The 20,746-nt window shown below is 46.1% G+C and overlaps 1 pseudogene; it reads left to right on the top strand.

Moving 5' to 3' along the window:
• The first annotated feature begins 385 nt into the window (after positions 1-385).
• LOC120365449 (U6 spliceosomal RNA) lies at positions 386-484 on the top strand (annotated as a pseudogene).
• Positions 485-20,746: the final 20,262 nt, after the last annotated feature.

The raw sequence follows: 20,746 nt of genomic DNA, 5'->3' as shown, positions 1-20,746 counted from the left end.
CAGCATGCACGACCATGCCTGAAGATCCTCTCTTTAAAAAAAAAAAAAAGGCGGGGCGCGGTGGCTCACACCTATAATCCCAGCACTTTGGGAGGCTGAGGCGGGTGGATCACGAGGTCAAGAGACCAAGACCATCCTGGTCAACGTGGTGAAACCCTATCTCTACTAAAAATACAAAAAATTAGCTGGGCATGGTGGCGCCTGCCTGTAATCCCAGCTACTCAGGAAGCTGAGGCAGGAGAATTGCTTTAACCCAGGAGGCGGAGGTTGCGGTGAGCCGAGATCGTGCCATTGCACTCCAACCTTGGTAACAAAAGTCAAACTCCGTCTCAAAAAAAAAAAAAAAAAAAAAAAAATTGACATCATGTGCTGGCTTCGGCAGCAATATATTAAAAAGAAAAAAGTAATTGGAACAACGCAGAGAAGATTAGCATGGCTCCTGTGCAAGGATGACACACAAATTTGTGAAGTGTTTCATATTTTAAAATGAATAAATAAAAAATAAATTGTCAGCAAAGCTGATTTCATTGTTATTGTACAAAAAGCCCTAAAGAAAGATATATAGTCTTTTTTATTTTTGAGACGGAGTCTTTGTCATCCAGGCTGGAGTGCAGCGGCATGATCTCAGCTCACTGAATCCTGCACCTCCTGAGTTCAAGTGATTCTCCTGCCTCAGCCTCCCGAGTAGCTGGGATTACAGGCATGCACCACCACGCCCAGCTAATTTTTGTATTTTTGGTAGCATGGGGTTTCACCGTGTTGGCCAGGCTGATCTGGAACTCCTGACCTCAAGTGATCTGCCTGCCTCAGCCTCCGAAAGCGCTGGGATTGCAGATGTGAGCTGCCGTGCATGGAAAAAAAGGCTGATGTCCTCCCACAAATCACACTTCTGTATACTGCTAAATTCAGGAGAAAAACTATTTCTATGCAATGAGGAGAGGAAAAATCATTTCAGAGTTCAAACTTGTCTAACATAAGGTTAGACAATTAATATGTGACATATTAAGTCCTAGTTTAGAACATTATAGTTTTATTTAGAAATCCAGAGAGTCATTTATGTGGCTCAGGCCAAAATAAACTAAAGTAAAAAAAAAAAAAATCTTTTTTTCTTTTTTGAGATAGAATCTTGCCCTGTCGCCCAGGCTGGAGTGCAGTGGCACTGTCTCAGCTCACTGCAACCTCTGCCTTCCAGGTTCAAGCAATTTTTGTGCCTCAGCCTCCCGAGCAGCTGGAACGACAGGCATGCACCACTATACCGGGCTCATTTTTATATTTTTAGTAGAGACAGGTTTTTTGTCATGTTGGCCAGGCTGATCTTGAACTCCTGACCTCAAGTGATCTGCCTGCCTCAGCCTCCCAAAGTATTGGGATTATAGGCATGAGCCACTGCACCTGGCCTAAAATACAATATTTTATTTTATTTTATTTTATTTATTTATTGTTAGACAGAATCTCGCTCTGTCACCCAGGCTGGAGTCCAGTGGCATGATCTCAGCTCACCGCAACCTCGCCTCCTGGGTTCAAGTGAGCAGAAGGGTCAATTTTTATGTTTATCTGAAAACAATGGTCTGTGGGACTATTGGGCCAGTTTCAAAAGCATATCTCTCCCCCTTGTGCTAGACCAGTCATCACCAGCCTGTTTGCCTGCTTGGCCTGGGATCATCCTCACCTCCATGTGTTACCTTCACTGTGCTCCACCTCAAAATGCCTGCCCTCACTTTCCTTCAATGGCCTACCCAAGTTCCATCTTATTCCCAAAGACTTACCCAGTTATTCCAGCCCACATGAAACTCTTTCATGCTTGGCATTTCATTATTTGCTTATTTATTTATTTATTTATTTATTTAATTTTCAGAGAGTCTCACTCTGTGGCCCAGGCTGGAGTGCCAGGGGCACAATCTCAGCTCACTGCAAACTCCACCTCCCAGGTTCAAGCAATTCTCCTGCCTCAGCTTCCCAAGTAGCTGAGATTACAGGCATGCCACCATGACCAGCTAATTTTTTTTTTTTTTTTCTGTATTTTTAGTCGAGACAGGTTTCACCATGTTGGCTAGGCTGGTCTTGAACTCCTAACCTCAAATGATCCACGCACCTTGGCCTTCCAAAGTGCTGGGATTACAGGCGTGAGTCACTGCGCCCAGCCTCATTATTTGCTATTGTAATTGGTCCTTATTTGATGTACACTTGTCTTCTCCTGCAAACAGTTTTGGAATACTGAGTTTTGAAATACTGGGTTGCCATTTTCCTATACCTGAATTAAAGTGTCCCCCCAAAATTTATGTCCTTCTCAGAACCTCAGACTGTGATCTTATTTGGAAACGGTCATTGCACATGTAATGAATTAACATGAGGTTGTATTGAAGTAGAGTGGGTCACTAATCCAATCTCAGTGGTATCTTTATAGGAAGAGACACAGAGACAAGCAGAGGGAAGATGGCCACGTGGTGACACACGCAGGGATTGGAGTGTTGCGGCTACGGCGGAAGAACACCAAGAATTGTCGGTAATCGGGCCGGGCAAGGTGGCTCACACTTGTAATCCTTTAGGGGGCTGTTCAAAATAAAAACAAAAATAATTAGCTAGGCCAGGCGCAGTGGCTCACACCTGTAATCCAAGCATTTTGAGAGGCCAAAGTGGGCAGATTGCCTGAGCTCAGGAGTTTGAGACCAGCCTGAGCAACATGGTGAAACCCCAACTCTACTAAAATACAAAGAATTAGCTAGGTGTAGTGGTGTGTGCCTGTAATCCCAGCTACTCAGGAGGCTGAGGTGGGAGAATTGCTTGAACCTGGGAGGCGGAGGTTGCAGTGAGCTGAGAGATCACACCATTGCACTCCAGCCTGGGCAACAGAGTGAGACTCCATCCAGGAATAAAAAAAAGAAAGCCCAGGTGTGGTGGCACACACCTGTAGTCCCAGCTATTTGGGAGGCTGAGGCAGGAGGATCACTTGGGCCCACGACATTGAAGCTAGAGTGAGCCATGATTGTGTCACTACATTTCAGCTTGGGTGACAAAGTGAGACCTGTCTCAAAAAAAAAAAAAAAAAAAGAAAAAGAAAATTAAAAAAAAAGGAAAAGAGAATTGCTGGCAACCACCAGAAGCTAAAAAAGATGACTAGACAGATTCTTCCTCTGAGCTTCCAAGAACCAACCAACCCTGCTGACACCTTGATTTTGGACGTCTAGCCTCCAAACCTGTAGTTTTTGTTATGGCAGCCTTAGGAAGCTAACACACTTGGCATTTTGTTATAAGCTATCAGAACTTGTCTTAATTTTTTTTTTTTTTCAGACAGACTTTCACTCTTGTTGCCCAGGCTGGAGTGCAGTGGTGCAATCTCTGCTCACTGCAACCTCCACCTCCTGGGCTCAAGTGATTCTCCTGCCTCAGCCTCCCAAGTAACTGGGATTACAGGTAACTACCACCATGTCTGGCTAATATAGTATTTTTAGCAGAGACGGGGTTTCGCCATGTTGGTCAGGCTGGTCTCAAATTCCTGATCTCAGGTGATCCGCCCACCTCGGCCTCCCAAAGTGTTGGGATTGATTAGAGGTGTGAGCCACCACACCTGGCCTCGTCTCAATTTAGTGGACATTTCTGTTCTCCCAAAACATTACTTACACTGATTCTGAAATACTGTGCTGCCATTTTTCTGCATCTCCCTCAGTGCTGAAACAAAGCTAAGCACCAAACAGAATACAAATATTTGACTTGTGGACTATTCCCAAATGGTTAAAGAGAGAGAGAGGTCTAGGTGTGGTGGCTCACGTCTATAATCCCAGCACTTTGGGAGGCTAAGGCAGGTGGATCATCTAAGGTCAGCAGTTGGAGATCGTCCTGGACAACATGGTGAACCCCGTCTCTGCTAAAAACAAAAAATTAGCCGGGCATGTTGGTGGGCGCCTATAATCTCAGCTACTTGGGAGGCTGAAGCAGGAGAATCGCTTGAATACAGAAGGCAGAGGTTGCAGTGAGCCGAGATTGCGCCACTAGACTCCAGCCTGGGCAACACGAGTGAGACTCTATCTCAAAATAATAATAATAAAATATCTGGGTTCTAATCTCAGGTTGAGGGTAACTTCTTTGGGCCTTAAAAGCTTTATCTCAGAGATAGAAATACAGTATTTCCAGTGTGTCTTCCCAGTCTTCAATTGTGACTCAGCTTGGGCTCATCAGAATGGCACTGTCCCTCTAATTCCATCCAGGGCTGCACCTCTTGTATTTACACACACACACACATACACACAATGTCACATATATATGTATGTGTGTCTGTGTGTGCGTGCACATGTACACGTATGTCTCTATATTAATAAATAATGTGCATAACATATAATATAAATAGACCAATGAACAAGCCAGCATCTCTTAGCCCATCTAGACCGAGGCCTTTTACCAGTTGTCATTTCCATTTCCCAAACCCGAATTCTGCCAGTATGACAAGAATACTAAGAAAAGGAAGTTAGGTCATGCCAACGTATAGCTTCAAATGTCAGCACCCCTAATCCCGTCAGACTTGCTCCAAACAACCACGCTTTAATGCTCTTCAAATACAAATGCTCATTGGCATGAAGGTAAACCACCCTTTCCATAATCTCCTTTCCCCCTTGGTCCCTGAAGAATGAATCTTCCACCATTTCAATCTGGGGTATCGAATCTGGTGGTAGAGTGATGTAGTCTGCACAGAGAGAGCGTCATGAGGTGGTCTAGATTCCTTGAGCTGGACGTGTGAAAGCACAATGCAGGGGCTGGAACTCCCATATTTTACTACAGGCACAAGGTACTGGGGAACATAAAATCAAAACAAAACCCCCAAATCCTGAAGACTCTGTGATGCCAGGAAGAGAAAATGAAGCCAGTCATGCTCCCAAGATTGTAGCCTTTATTTGGAATTGTGGTAGCCATTTTGCTGGACTTTTAATGCAACTAAAAAGCACAGCGAAGCACATATCTTATGGCAGTAGTAGAAATATTGTTCCAGGAGCATGGGCACAGTGGCTCACACCTGTAATACCAGTCCTTTGGGAGGCTGAGGCGGGTGGATCACCTGAAGTCAGGAGTTCGAGACCAGCCTGGCCAACATGGTGAAATCCCATTTCTACTAAAAATATTTTTAAAAATTAGTTAGGCATGGTGGTGCGTGCCTGTAGTCCCAGATACTCTGGAGGCTGAGGCAGGAAAATTGCTTGAACCCCAGAGGCAGAGGTTGCAGTGAGCCAAGATCGCGCCACTGCACTATAGCCTGGACAACAGAGCGGGACTCCATCTCAAATAAAAAAGGAAAAAAGAAGAAAGAAAGAAGGGAGGGAGGGAAGGAAGAAAAGGAAGGAGGGAAGGAAAGAAGGAAAGAAAGAAAGATTGCTCCAGGAGAAACGTTATCAGGAATGCTGCAGGTAGCAGCTCTCACCAGCATCTAACCGAAATAAAAGGGCCATGCTACTCAGAACCGATCGTCTATTCCAGCTGTTTTCCAAGGGGCTGGACGACAAGGCCCAAGAAATGAGCAGGGGAGCTGACTGGGTTGTAGTTTAGAAAGCAAATGGCAGAAGACAGTGGGAGACCTGGAGTGTGGGGGAATGGGGAGTCCGGGGCTGGAGGGCTGCAGATAATTCGTCTCAGTTCCCTCCTTACAAGGACTTGGTTTTGCCTTCCATCCAAATCGTACATGAACTGTTTTAACCAAAACACATTGCTGGCCAGGCATGGTGTTGCCCAGGCTGCTCTTGAGCTTTCAAACTCAAGTGATCCTCCCATCTAGGCCTCCCACAGTGCTGGGATTACAGGCATGACCCACAGCACCTAAAGTCATTTTAAAAAATAGATTTGGAGGCCAGCCATGGTAGCTCTCACCTGTAGTCCCAGCACTTTGGGAGGCCGAGGCAGGCAGATCACTTGAGGCCAGGAGTTTGAGACCAGCTTGGGCAATATAGAGGGACCCTGTCTCTACTAAAAATACAAAAATGAGCCAGCTGTGGTGGTGCATGCCTGTAATCCCATCTACTTGGGAAGCCGAAAGATAAGAATTGCTTGAACCCAGAAGGCGGATGTTGCAGTGAGCCGAAATCGCACCACTGCAATCTAGCCTGAGTGACAGAGCAAGACCCTGTCTCAAAAAATAAGTAAATAATAATAAAAATAATCTATTTGGAGATACAGCATGGTGACTACAGTTAACACTATTGTGTTGTGTACCTGCAGCGTGCTGAGAGAAGGTCTCAGGTGTTCTCGCCACATACACACAAATGGTAACTAGGGGAGGTGGAGGATGTGTTATGGCTTGGTCATGATCATCATTTCACAGTGTACGTGTGTATCAAATCATCACGTTGTGCATATTAAATATATGCAATTTTTATTTTTTAATGAGACCTCAAAAAAGCAGTAAAAATGTTTAAAATATATAGAAATAAGTGTAAGTGTAAATGTATCTGTGTGCTGCATGTATGCATGTGTTCCATGTATGCACGTGTGTTCTGTGTTCGCATGTGTGTCCCACGTATTCACATCCTAGCTCTGCCCACTGAGAGAACCTGGACGTGGCCACACTTAAATAGCCACGAGCACATCCCATGTCCAGTTCTTGGCTTCTAACCATTCTTCATTTAAAAGGAGCAAGGGCTTCTCTGAGAAATGGTGGATTCCAGTGTCAGGACAGGGAAATTATAAATGAGCCCAGAACATCTTCTTGTGCAGGGAGAGGAAGAAAGTCGCTCAGAGAATTCCAGGGACACGCAAAAGGCAGTGATGTGTGTGTACAGGGCTCCCACTGGCCAAATCTGAGACAGAGCATCAAAATAATGAGCGAGAAGGATTGATTACAACCCATGGGATAAAACAGGACTACAGGACACTAAGAGTCACAGAAGTATAAAATCTGCAGAGGAATACATGGAACACTTGAGGAATGGGATATTCACATGATTTCAAATTATCCCCACAAAAATCACAAAAATACTTAAAAGTTATCAAGAGGGAGAAAAAGCAACTTCCTTAGTGGAAAAGTCTGGCAGACGCTAGAGTAAGTGATCAAAGTGAACATCGCCAGTATTGATACAAATTGAAGTCGTGTGCCACCTGCTGAGATGAACGGAACAGGCAATCACTTCTTGGACATCCCCCGGAAGAAATGACCCTGAACCTACTCATGAAGACAGACACACTAGACACACTCAGATTAAGGGGCATTTGACAAAATAACCGTTCTGTAGTCCTGAAGAGCAGCAAGGCCATGGAAGTCAAGAACAGGATGAATCTGTTCTAGACTGAAAGAGACTAGAGAGAAAGGGCAGCTGCACACAACAGGCAACTCTAAACTGGCTCTTTTTGCCAAAAGGACATTATTGGAACGACTGTCAAAACTGGAAGCAGCCCTAAGGATTGGCGGTATCATTCCAGTTTTCTGGTTTGGATGGTTATGGTATCATTTTGATGGTACCGTTCCAGTTTCCTGATTTCGATGGTGTATTGTGGTTATGTAGGAGAACGTCCTTGTTTGGCGGGTAATGGGAACTGAGGGAATTTACTCTCAAAAGTTCTCTGCATTGAATTGAGAGGACAGTATAAAGACGGACAGGAATTTTTACTAAGTGCAATCATGGTATTCATACTACTCTTTTTTTTTTTTTTTTTTTTGGTGTTGGGGGCACAGTCTCCCTCTGTCACCCAGACTGAAGTGGAGTGATACAATCTTGGCTCACTGCAACCTCCACCTCCTGGCTCGATCTCTTGACCTCGTGATCCACCCACCTCGGCCTCCCAAAGTGCTGGGATTACAGGCTTGAGCCACCGCGCCCGGCCCATAATTCTTAATAAAATCATTAATTTAAATTTTACCCGAAGAAATTTAATTGGCACTGAAATGTGAAGAAATTGCAGAAGTTTAGAAAGGGTCCCTCTTAGCAAAGCCATATTTCTCCCGTCTTTGTTTACAAAGTGACCACTTTTCAGGATAAGGCTGTCTCTTTTTTTCTGGGTATTTGCTGAGGGCTGAAAGAAGCAAGCTATTAATACCTAAACTTTTTTCCTACCAAGTCCCCAGTGCTTCATATTAGTATGTATGTGGTCTCGTCTTGAGAAACACAGATGATGACTCCCACCTAACAAAGGCTGTCAACTTCCAGGAGGGTCCTCACTTCCCTCCCTTCACCCCACTCTATGCGGCCAGTTCCATAGTTTAGCAACTGTTACTTGCAACCCCCCATTTAGCTAACAATTTCTGTGTCAGTTAGGACTCTCTATTTTGTAAGAGAAAATTCAACTCTAAAGTGTCCTAAACAAAAAGGAAATTGTATTAGTTGTTGTAACCAGCATCCTGGCATAGTGTAAATTCAGGTGTAGCTTAGTCTAGGGCTCCAATGATGTGAACAGGAGCTTTCCCTGTCTCAGTTCTGCTTCCGTGGCATTGAGTCGGCAGTTCTTATGGCTGCTTCCTTCCTCTTTCCTATTCAGCAGGAAAGAGGCTGTTTTCCTCTCATCAATCTTTCTCACTGAATAAGGAAGTTCTAGCATAATTTTCTTTTCTTTTTGAGACAGAGTCTGGCTGGGTCACTGATGCTGGAATGCAGTGGCATGATCTTGGCTCACTACAACCTTCCCCCTCCAAGTTCGAGCAATTCTCCTGCCTCAGCCTCCCGAGTAACTGGGATTATAGGCGTGGGTCACCACGCCTGGCTAATTTTTTTATATTTTTAGTAGAGATGGGACTTTGCCATGTTGGCCAAGCTGGTATCGAACTCCTGACATCAGTTGATCCACCGCCTTGGGCTCCCAAAATGCTGGGATTACCGGCATGAGCCACTGCAGTGACCCGAGATTGCACCAGAACAAGACCCTATCTCAAAAAAAAAAAAAAAAAAAAGGTAGAAGGAACATAGAGTTGGATCAGGCTGAATTTATTGATTTGGGCCTACTAAACAGGATCAGGCTGAATTTATTGATTTGGGACTCTGCATTTAATGTTACAGTTCAGGGAGTTAAAAAAGTATTTGCTTGGTTAGCTGAACTATGGATTAAAAGATGGTCCACTGTGAGTGAGCTATAAATATCTGATCTCCCTTGGTTTAATGTAAAGCGAGGGATCCAAAGGCTTAGGGAGCTTGGGATGGTGGAGTGTATTAATCACTTTAGACCTACTCATCCCAGCTGGGAAGGTCCAGAATATATACCCTTGACCAATGCCTTGCAAAATAGATTTGTGAGGGCAGCGCCTGCATCTTTGAAGAGTCCTGTAATCGCTCTTCTCTGTATGTCAGATATAACAGTGGGAACTACAGTCACTCAACTACAAAATTTAAATACGATGGGAGTAATTGGACCCCAAGGTGGCAGGGGCCAAGGGGCAGCACTCAATCATCAAAGGGAAACAGTTGTGAGCCACCATGACCAGCTGTACTTTTTTTAGCCATTGGAAAAAAAAAAGTCAAAAGAAGGGCCAGGCACAGTGGTTCATACCTGTAATCCCAGCACTCTGGGAGGCCAACACAGTAAGATCACTTGAGGTCAGGAGTTCGAGACTAGCCTGGCCAACATGGCAAACCCCATCTCTATATTAAAAATTTAAAAAAAAAAAATTAGCCAGGCATGGTGGCCAGTACCTGTAATCTCAGCTGCTTGGAAGGTTAAGGCAAGAGAATCACTTAAACTCAGGAGTTGGAGGTTGAAGTGAGCCAAGACTGCACCACTGCACTCCGGCCTGGATGACAGAGTGGGACTCCATCTCAAAAAAAAAAAAAAAAAAAAAGCTGTCATAAACCCAGCTACTTGGGAGGTAGAGGCACAAGAATTGCTTGAACCTAGGAGGTAAAGGCTGCAGTGAGCTGAGATCAAGCTATTGCACTCTAACCTGGAGAGCAAGACTGTCTCAAAAAAAAAAAAAAAAAAAATCAAAAGAAGGATAATATTTCATGGCATGTAAAAATGATATGTAATTCAAGTTTCAGAATTCGTAACTAAATTTCTATTGGCACACAGCCACTCTCACTTTTTAATGTATAGTCTATGCTGCTTTCATATTACAATTGCAGAGTTGAGAAGTTGCAGCAGAAATAGCCTCTTATCTAGCCATTTTCTTCCAATTTATCTAGATTCATTTAACCTACATCATATGATCAGTTAACTTTCCAATATACAGATTATACCCTTCTCTTCTTTAAAGCCTCCGTGGCAGCCTAATGCCTTTAGGATGCAGGCCAAATCCAATGTAGCATTCAAGGCTGTCCATGAGCTGGCTTAACACAGGTTATTTCCTGCTACTTTCCCCCAAAGAACCCTATGATCTAGCCAGAAAAGATGAGCAGGCCAGTCTTGAACACACTCCATTTTCGCCACCCCTTGTCTTTTCTCAAACCCTCTTGAAATGCCCTCTCCCATTTCCTTAACCTAGGAAAACTTTTTTTTTTTTTTTTTTTTTTTTTTTTTTTAAATCATTTAAGGCCCAGAACAACTGACGTTTCCTTAGTGAAACCTACACAGGAAGAATTAATTGCTCTGTCCTTTGTATAAGAAATTCACCGTACTTCCCAAAGAGAATTCCACAGAATTCCAGTTCTAAAGGGTGTGACTACTAAACATGATTTGTAAAAAAGGTAGGGCAGGCGCGGTGGCTCAAGCCTGTAATCCCAGCGCTTTGGGAGGCCGAGGCAGGTGGATCACAAGGTCGAGAGATCGAGACCAACCTGTTCAACATGGTGAAACCCTGTCTCTACTAAAAATACAAAAAAAATTAGCTGGGCATGGTGGCGCATGCCTATAATCCCAGCTACTCAGGAGGCTGAGGCAGGAGAATTGCCTGAACCCAGGAGGCGGAGGTTGTGTGAGCCGAGATCACGCCATTGCACTCCAGCCTGGGTAACAAGAGCAAAACTCCGTCTCAAAAATAAAAATAAATTAAAAAAATAAATAAAAAAGGTTCTTGGCCAGGTGCTGTGGCTTACTCCTGCAATCTCAGCACTTTGGGAAGCCGAGGTGGGCAGATCTCCTGTCAGGAGTTCCAGAGTAGCCTGACCAACATGTGAAACCCCATCTCTCCTAAAAATATAAAATTAGCCAGGTGTGGTGGCTAGTGCTTGCTATCCCAGCTACTCAGGAAGCTGAGTAATTAAAAGCAAGTGCCAGGCCAAGCGTTGTGGTTCACCCCTGTAATCCAGCACTTTGGGAGGCTGAGTGAGGCAGGGGGATCACTTGAGGTCAGGAGTTCAAAACCAGCAAGGCCAATATGGTGAAAACCCATCTTTACCAAAACCACAAAAATTAGGTTGAGCGCAGTGGTTCACACCTATAATCATAGCACTTTGGGAGGCCGAAGCGGGCAAATCCTGAGGTCAGGAGTTTGAGACCAGCCTGGCCAACATGGTGAAACCCGTCTCTACTAAAAATGAAAAATTAGCCGGGCATGGTAGTGCGTGCCTGTAATCCAAGCTACTCAGGAGAATCCCTTGAACCCGGGAGGCCGAGGTTGCAGTGACCCGAGATCGCACCGGTGCACTCCAGCCTGGGCGACAGAGCGAGACTCTGTCTTAAATATAAAGAAAATCGAAGTGCCTAATATTGTAATTTAGCATTGTACTTTCACACGTGCCCCTTATGGGAATCCTTTCCTTTTCTCACCCGTAATTTCCTGTTCTTGTTCCCAATCTGCACCTCACCCAGCAGGGTCTCCGGCCACAAGCTGAGCTTAGGGAAGCAGACCCTCTCAGAAAGCTCTGGACTGAGCAAAGTCAGCGGGGTGCGTGCGGGACACCTGCACTGATTAATTCATTGATTCCACAGCATGCGAACACTGGGACCCCACACTCGATGGGAAACGAAGACGAAAAGCCGCCGTCTCTGTTCCCAGGACCGCAGAGCCGAGGGCTGTGTTTTCTTCACCGCCCTTTGTCCAGGCCCCAGGGCGCCCCCGCAGATGTCACTCTGTCAAGGCAGCCTCGGGGAGGCGCCTCCTCCGGGCGGGAACGGCCCGACTCCGCTTAGTCCTCGGGGGCCAGCGGACCTGCCTCCACTGCTCGGGCCCCAACACCTGCAGCCCCAACACCCGCAGATTCTGCGAGCCCGAGCCCTCCCGCGACTGCCCGACGAGGGTCTGAGACCCGGAGTCTGAGCTCTAGTCTCGCGGAGGAAAAGCAGGTGTGGTCCCCCTAGGCGGGGCCTGCGCCCTTCAGCCCCACCTCCACCCCGCGCGACCCGGGGATCCCGCCGGGCGGCGGCCGTTGCCCTGGGGACACGCAGGGCAGGATAACGCTGCCTTTCGGCTCCTGAACACAGCTCCAGCTGGGATCCCGTGCACAGCGCCGCCTGCTGGCGGGAGGCGCCCCTGCGGCGCTGTGCGTTCTGGGCTCCCTGGATCTCTGAATGTGAACTGGAGCTGCTCCAGGCCCTCCTGAGCGCTGACCCCCTCCTCCTTTGGGGTTACACGAGATTGCATCTGAATGTGATCGGTATGTACATTAGGGACTTGCAGATTTGGAGCATGTGTAACGTCGCCATTTTCTGTCTCAATTTTTTTCTACTTCAAGCCGCCTGTCTTCAAAATGAAAGTGTGTTATCAAATAAAATAACAGGAGGCCGTGGGTTCGAACTCAGCTCCCGCACTAGGGTCCAACAGACCACACCAAAATGGAGTTACTCAGGCAAAAGTGCCGCATCACCAAGGCAAACGGAGATGCTTATCTGACCAAACAGGCCAGCATGATAAGGAAGACCCCTCTGCTTTAACGTTTAGAAGAAAAGTAACTTTGAAACAACCAACCCATTTTTAGTTTTCTGTTTCTGCTTCCCCCCAAGCTTTTTCTGTCTGTAAAACCAACCGCCGGAAGAGTGCAGTGGCTCACGCCTGCAATCCCAGCACTTTGGGAGACCGAGGCAGGCGGATCACGAGGTCAGGAGTTCCAGGCCAGCCTGGGCACCACGATGACACGTGTCTCTACTAAAAATACAAAAAATTAGCCAGGTGTGGTGGCGCGCGCCTATAATCCCAGCATTAAGGAGACTGAGGTAGGAGAATCACTTGAACCCCGGGAGGCGGAGGTTGCAGTGAGCCGAGATTGCGCCACTGAACTCCAGCCTGGGGGTGCAGAGTGAGACTTCATCTAAGAAAAAAAGGAGAAAAAATGGCAAAGTATGACATTCCGGGGGCACATGCCACTGGAAAGAGGAAAAAAGCCTCAGATGGGCGTGCATGTAACTCCCTAGACACACTGTGTGCCCCCAAAGGGTAAGGAAAGCACTGTGCATGCGGGAAGCCCACCTTAAGGGAAGAATCATGGGAAGGAGGGGATCCTATGCAGTCCTAGGATCAAGGTGAAAGACCCCTTTTTTTGCTGTCTTCTCCTCTCTCTCGGACCATCAGGCACCTGCTTGGGTCTCTTCCAAGCGAATTTTCCTTTCTTTCCTGTTCTAAAGCCTTTTAAAATAAACTTCCACTCCTGCTCTGAAATTTGCCTCGGTTTCTTTTTCTGCTTTATGCCCCTCAGTCAAATTATTTCTTCTGAGGAGACAAGGACTGAAGTTGCTATGAACCCATACAGATATGCCACCGCTTGGATCTTTTCCACCACTAACAACAAGATTGTAACTGTCCAGAGGAATTCCTTACCTCCTAACTAAACTTTCGCAAAGAAAGCCAGTGACTACTAGTCAGTCTACTTCTGTGCTTTTCTTGGTCCTTATCCCCAGGTCTCTTTGTAACTGGTGGCCATTTCCTTATTCTTTTTCTTTTTTCTCACTCTGTTGTCCAGGCTGGAGTGCAGCGGAGTGATCTTGGCTCACTGCAACCTCCACCTCCCGGGTTCAAGCAATTCTCCTGCCTCAGCCTCCTGAGTAGCTGGGACTATAAGCGCATGCCACCACGCCTGGCTAATTTTTTTTTTTTTTAATATTTTAGTAGAGACAGGGTTTCACCATATTGGTCAGGCTGGTCTTGAACTCCTGGACTCAAGTGATCCACCTGCCAAAGGAGGCTGAGGCAGGAGAATTGCTTGAACCCGGGAGGCAAAGGTTGCAGTGAGCTGAGATTATGCTATTGCACTCCAGCCTGGGCAACAAGTGAAACTACACACACACACACACACACACACACACACACACACACACATATATATATATATAAAATCTTACTGTGCGAGGTCTTCCATGAAATCTGCTTTGAGTCTCTGAAGTACATATCCATGTCTTGGAGGGTGTGGTGAGAAGAGGTAAGATTCAGGATACATTTGAAGGTAGAGCTCTCAGGATTTGTTGATGGATTAAGTGAGAGTTTTGAGATAAAAAGAGAAATATCTACATTTATGACTTGAGAAACTAGAAGATGGAGTTTCTATTCACTGAGATGGGATGTGATTCAAACAGGAGGCAGGAAAATGCTGGGCAGAAGACTGTCTCTAGTGAGGCCCCACCCTTAAGTCTCAACCCACGGCCCAAAGTGAGAACTTTACATCCCCATTTTCCCACTTGAATGTTGTTTTTTCAAAAACCACCTTGGGTCACCCTGCCCCCGTCATTTACCCGTGAAAACCCCAGGTTCCACTGGCAGCAGAGTGGCAAAGAAGGAGAGAAGAGAAGAAACAGTTTGACTTCAGAGTAATGAATTGACAGCAGCACCTCAGAGAAGAGTTTGGTGGGGGACTGTGGAACTCCAGGGGAAGACCACCTTCCCACTCCATCTCCTTTCCAGCTCTCCATCCCACTGAGAGTCACTTTTATTTATTTAATTTATTTATTTATTTTAGGCAGAGTCTCGCTCTGTTGCCAGGCTGGAGTGCCATGGCAAGATCTCAGCTTACTGCAACCTCCACCTCCTGGGTTCAAGCAATTCTCCTGCCTCAGCCTCCTGAGTAGCTTGGACTACAGGTACACGCCACCATGCCCAGCTAATTTTTGTATTTTTAGTAGAGACAGGGTTTCACCATGTTGGCCGGGATGGTCTTGGTCTCTTGACCTCATGATTTGCCCGCCTTGACCTCCCAAAGTGCTGGGATTACAGGTGTGAGCCACCACGCCCAGCCTGAGCCACTTTCATTGCCAATAAAATCCCCTGCATTTATCATCTTCAATTCATTTTCACCACCTGATTCTTCCTGGATACCGAACAAGAGCTCGGGATACAAACGGCTGTCACACTGAGCTGTTAAACACTTAAGCCGTCCTGTGGCAAAGCTAAAAGGGTGTACCGTCACACATGCTCTCTGGGACTCCAGGGGTCACAGGTATCCCCCTAGATGCTGCCGTGGGGCTGCACAGAGGTCTACTCCTACTGGGGCCCAGAAGCAAGAGCTTCTCGTCCCAGCCCCCACCCCCACTCACCTACATGCTTCCCCTCCTGTGAGGGGTTGAGAGCTCTGAGCTGACTAGATAAACCACATCCTTCATGAGTCCTGCAAAGGGGTCAGGAAATTTTTATTGTTTCAAAAGGAACAGGCTAGGGGAAGAAAATCAGGAGTTTGACTTTGGAAATGTTGGAAATGTTGAATTTGAAATGTCTACTAAATATTCAAGCGTACACAATGAGAAACTATCTTTTTATTCTTTCAAAACACCAAACAGGCATAATTTTTCCTTTAGAAATAGTTGCTTTCCCCTCAACAGCTTATTTGGTTCACATGTGTGGTGAGTGCATCTGAGGCAAGAGAATAGGGTCCGGAGACAAGGAACGTCAGGCCAATTTGTGCTGACTTCCTAAAGAGAAAACACCAAGGTCCGGGGGCAGGAAATCCAGGGCCAATTCACGATGGCTTCCCAAAGTTGGATCAAAAGGAAAATACCTGGGTCTGGGGGCAGGGAACCTAAGGCCAATCAATGCAAACTTCCTAAAGCTAGACCAAAAGGGAATCCCCCATCTCCCCACCCTGAGTAGCAAAGAAGCAAAGGCTACTTTCCCTGCAACCCTCCCTTTTCCCCCACAGCGCAGATGGAAAGGAGAGTGCCTTGGACTCATCTGCATAGGGTGCCAATTCACCTCAACCTTTAATTAGCCACAGACCGAGTCATTCATCCAAATAAGGGGTAGCCGATGAGAACCTCAAACGGACTACTTAAAGCCCAGACAACTTTGTAACGGGGTCCTTGAGCCGCTTGCTCAGGCCCACTCCCACCCTGCGGAGCATTTTCTCACTTTAATAAATCCCTGCTTTCGCCAGCCAGGGCGCATCGGTTCATGCCTGTCATCCCAGCACTTTGGGAGGCCAAGGCGGGTGGATCACAAGGTCAGAAGTTCAAGACCAGCCTGACCAAGATGGTGAAAGCTGTCTCTACGAAAAATACAGGGCATGGTGGCAGGCGCTGGTAATCCCAGCAACTCAGGAGGCTGAGGCAGGAGACTCACTTGAACCCAGGGGCAGAAGTTGCAATGAGCTGAGATAGCGCCACTGCCCTCCAGCCTGGGCAACAGAGTGAGACTCCGTCTCAAAAAAGAACATTCCGGTTTTCACTGCTTCATTCCTCGGTTTCATCCCTCTGCTACTTTATTGGTGCATTTTGTTCAAGTCTTTGTTCAAAACACCGGGGACCTGGACAACTGATAGTCAAGGCCCTCCACTGTAACACATTCTTTTCTGTCAATTCTCCCAGGCAGTCCTGAGCTGGGTACCACTGCACTGGTTTCCCCTGGAGCTATCCTCTTAGAGCAGGGTCACAGTTTAAAAATCCCTCTTTTTTTCCATTACCCCCCCCCCCTTTCTTTTCCTGAGACAGAGTCTCACTCTGTCACCCAGGTTGGAGTGCAGTGGCGCAGTCTCAGCTCACTGCAACCTCCGCCTCCCAGTTTAAGTGATTCTCCTGCCTCAGCCTTCTGAGTAGCTGGGATTACAGGCGTCCACTACCGTGCCCGGTTATTTTTCGTATTTTTAATAGAGACGGGGTTTTGCCATGCTGGCCAGGCTGGTCTCAAACCCCTGACCTCATGTGATCCCCCTGCCTCAGCCTCCCAAAGTGCTAAGATTCTAAGTGTGAGCCACCGCGCCATCCTACTTTGTTCCCATTTCATTTTAAAACTTCTGAGGACAAGCCGGGCGCGGTGGCTCACGCCTGTAATCCCAGCACTTTGGGAGGCTGAGGTGGGTGGATCACAAGGTCAAGAGATCGAGACCATCCTGGTCAACATGATGAAACTCCGTCTCTACTAAAAATACAAAAATTAGCTGGGCATGGTGGCGCCTGCCTGTAATCCCAGCTACTCGGGAGGTTGAGGCAGGAGAATTGCCTGAACCCAGGAAGCGGAGGTTGCGGTGAGCCGAGATCGCACACTCCAGCCTGGGTAACAAGAGGAAACTCCGTCTCAAAAAAAAAAAAGAAAAACAAAAAAACAACAACAAAAAAAAACTTCTGAGGACAAATTGCCCTTTGTCAATTATACCTAAAAGATCCTGAATTTTTAGCTATTTGACTTAATAACTCCAAACTGCTCATTTTACGTTGATCCTTACCTCATTATCTCAGGCCAGCACCTCATACGTCTCTTCAGTCGAGAGGAGCCCAGCCGCAAGGCCAGGTGTAGCTAATGTAGCCATTGTCCTCTTTTTGCTGGCTGTCGGCCTCTCCAAGGAGACAGTCAACGGGCTGCCTTTCTAGAAGTTTCTTTCCCGGGGGCCTCCCTTGCCTGCTCATGCCTGGCTACCTGCCTATTCTAACAAAACTGTCTTGGTTACAAACTGAGGTGATGAATTCTATTCAATCCGAAGGAAGTATCCATTTTGTCCCTAAAGAATCCTTTTGCCCATAAAATCATAAAGGGTTCCATTAATTATTTAATTGCTTTTTTTCCTTATTTAAAAAAAGAAGCCCTTTTATTTATCTTTTGATCTCTTCCAAGGTGCTGCTAGGAATCTCCCTCGGCCTGTGTGATTTTTACATTGAATACTTGCTTTTTTGTTTTCTTCCCCTTGTAGTCTTCTTTCATATTTTGAAAACTGTCCTTTTTCCCCCTTCTGCAACGAACTAACTCATTTACGTAACTGGGCTGGTTCTGTTCAAATGCTTGTCATTTCTTTATTATTTTTTCTTTCTTTCTTTCTTTTTCTTTTTTATCTTTAAATGCAGTCTTGCTCTATCGCCCAGGCTGGAGTGCAATGGTATGATCTAGGCTCACTGCAACCTCTGCCTCCCGATTCAAGCAATTACTCATGCATCAGCCTCCCGAATAGCTAGGATTACAAGCACCCACCACCATGCCCAGGTAATTTTTGTACTTTTAGTAGAGATGCGGTTTTGCCAAGTTGGCCAGGCTGGTCTCAAACTCCTGACCTCAAGTGATGTGTTGCCTCAGCCTACCAAAGTGCTGGGATTACAGGTGTCAGCCACCACGCCTGGCTATGCTTGCTCCTTCTTTCTTTTTTTTTGTGAGACAGAGTCTTGTTTTTGTCACCCAGGCTGGAGTGCAATGGCACAATCTCAGCGCACTGCAACCTCTGCCTCTCAGGTTCAAGCAATTCTCCTGCCTCAGCCTCCTGAGTAGATGGGATTACAGGCACTCACCACCACGCCTGGCTAATTTTTGTATTTTCAGTAGAGACAAGGTTCCACCATGTTGGCCAGGCTGGTCTCCAACTCGTGACCTCATGATCCGCCTGCCTTGGCCTCCCAGAGTGTTGGGATTACAGGTGTGAGCCACCTTGCCCGGCCCATGCTTGCTATTTCTTATTCATAGAACATGCGTTTCCTGGATTTTCAATTAAGTGCAATAAAAGAAGCATCCCCTGCCCAGAAGTTAGGAGACCTGCAGAACCCCAGCTCTCAGTTACTAACTAGGTATGACGTTGGATGACACGTTTACTGTGGCTTTCGTTCCCTTTCTTTTAACATTACAGATTGGAAAAAGAACAAAAACAAAAAACAACTTTCTGTTCCTTAAAGTTCTAAAATTGACAGAATTCAGCTGGGTCCGGTGGCTCATGCTTGTAATTCCAGCGCTTTGGATTGTAGTTGTTGTTGTTGTTAAAATGGAGTTTCACTCTTGTCATCCAGGCTGTAGTGCAGTGGCATGATCTCGGCTCACTGCCATCTCCGTCTTCTGGGTTTGAGCAATTCTCCTGCCTCAGCCTCCTGAGTAGCATGTGCAACCATGCCTGGCTAATTTTGTGTTTTAGTAGAGAGAGGGTTTCACAATGTTGGCTTGGCTGATCTCAACCTCCTGACCTCAAGTGATCTGCCTGCCTTGACCTCCAAAAGTGCTGAGATTACAGGCTTGAGCCCCTGCCCCTGGCAATTTCAGGAAGCTGAGGCAGGAGGATTGCTTGAGGCTAGGAGTTCAAGACTATACTGGTCAGCAAAGTAAGACCTCATCTCTACAAAAAACACAAAAATTAGCTGGTGTGATGGCATGCACCTGTAGTCCCAGCTACTTGGGTGGTTGAGACAGAAAAATCACTTGAGCTTGGGAGGTAGAGGCTGCAGTGAGTTATGATCATGGCACAGTACTCTAGGCTGGGTAACAGAAACCCTGTCTCTAAAAAAAAAATTAAAGGAATTTGTAAGTATAAATTATTCTATATCTTTATATATTATTTATTTAAATATATATTCTATAATTTTTTCGATATGGAATCTCACTCTGTTGCCCAGGCTGGAGTGTAGTGGTACATCCCAGCTCACTGCAACCTCCACCTCCTGGCTTCAAGTGATTCTCCTGACTCAGCCTCCTGAGTAGCTGAGACTACAGGTGCACACCACCACACCTGGCTAATTTTTGTACTTTTTGGTAGAGACGGTGTTTTAGCATGTTGACTAGGCTGGTCTCAAACTCCTGACCTCAAGTGATCCTCCTGCCTTGACCTCCCAAAGTAATGGGATTACAGGTGTGAACCACTACACCAGGCTATATCCTATCAATTGTGAAGAGAATGAAAAGGAGTTGCCAGCCTTCCTTTGGGATACTAAATTTGTTTTTTGTTTTTCTCTGAGACAGTGTCATCCATGCTGGAGTGTAGTGGCACTATCACAGCTCACTGCAGCTTCGACTTCCCCGGGCTCAGGCCATCCTCCCACCTAAGCTCCCCAAGTAGCTTGGACTACAGGTGTGTACCACCATGCCTGGCTAATTTTTGTATTTTTACTAGAGACAGTTTTCCATGTTGCCCAGGCTGGTCTCAAACTCCTTGGCTCAAGTGATCCTCCTGCCTCCACCTCCCAAATTGCTGGGATTACAGGCATGAGCCACTGTGCCTGTCCTAAATGTACTTTTATAATAATTACTTTTTAAAATGTCAGAACTTCCTCATAATTAGACAAGCATGTTTTTATATAAATGCACAAAGGTAATCACATCCTGCCTGGAATTTCTGTCTGTGCACTTTTTCTTAAAAATTTTAACAATCACATATAACCTTGTAGAACTTGTTTTTGTTTGCAGATGCCTCCTTTTTCATATTGTCCTTGTTTTATAATAATGCTGTCTTTTCTAATTTTTCTGAATGTGCTTTAAAAATTTATCTTCTATTTCCTGAATTACATGATTTTTCCAGAACATATTTTCTTATCTTAATCTTTCCTTTTTGAGACAGGGTCTCACTCTGTCACCCAGGCAGGAGCATAGTGCCATGATCATGGCTCACTGCAGCCTTGACCTCCTGGATTACTCAAAGTATCCACCCCACTTAGCCTCCCTGAGTAGCTAGGACCATGGGCAGTGCCACCATGCCTGGCTCACTTAATTATTTTGTAGAGACCAAGTTTCACCATGTTGCCCAGGCTGGTCTTCAATTCCTGAGCTCAAGCAATTCTCTAGCCTCAGCCTCCCAAAGTGTTGGGATTACTGGCATGAACCACT

The sequence above is a fragment of the Saimiri boliviensis genome, chromosome 10 (assembly GCF_048565385.1).
Source record: "Saimiri boliviensis isolate mSaiBol1 chromosome 10, mSaiBol1.pri, whole genome shotgun sequence".
Classification (NCBI taxonomy): domain Eukaryota; kingdom Metazoa; phylum Chordata; class Mammalia; order Primates; family Cebidae; genus Saimiri; species Saimiri boliviensis.
This window is presented reverse-complemented; position numbering and strand designations above follow the sequence as displayed.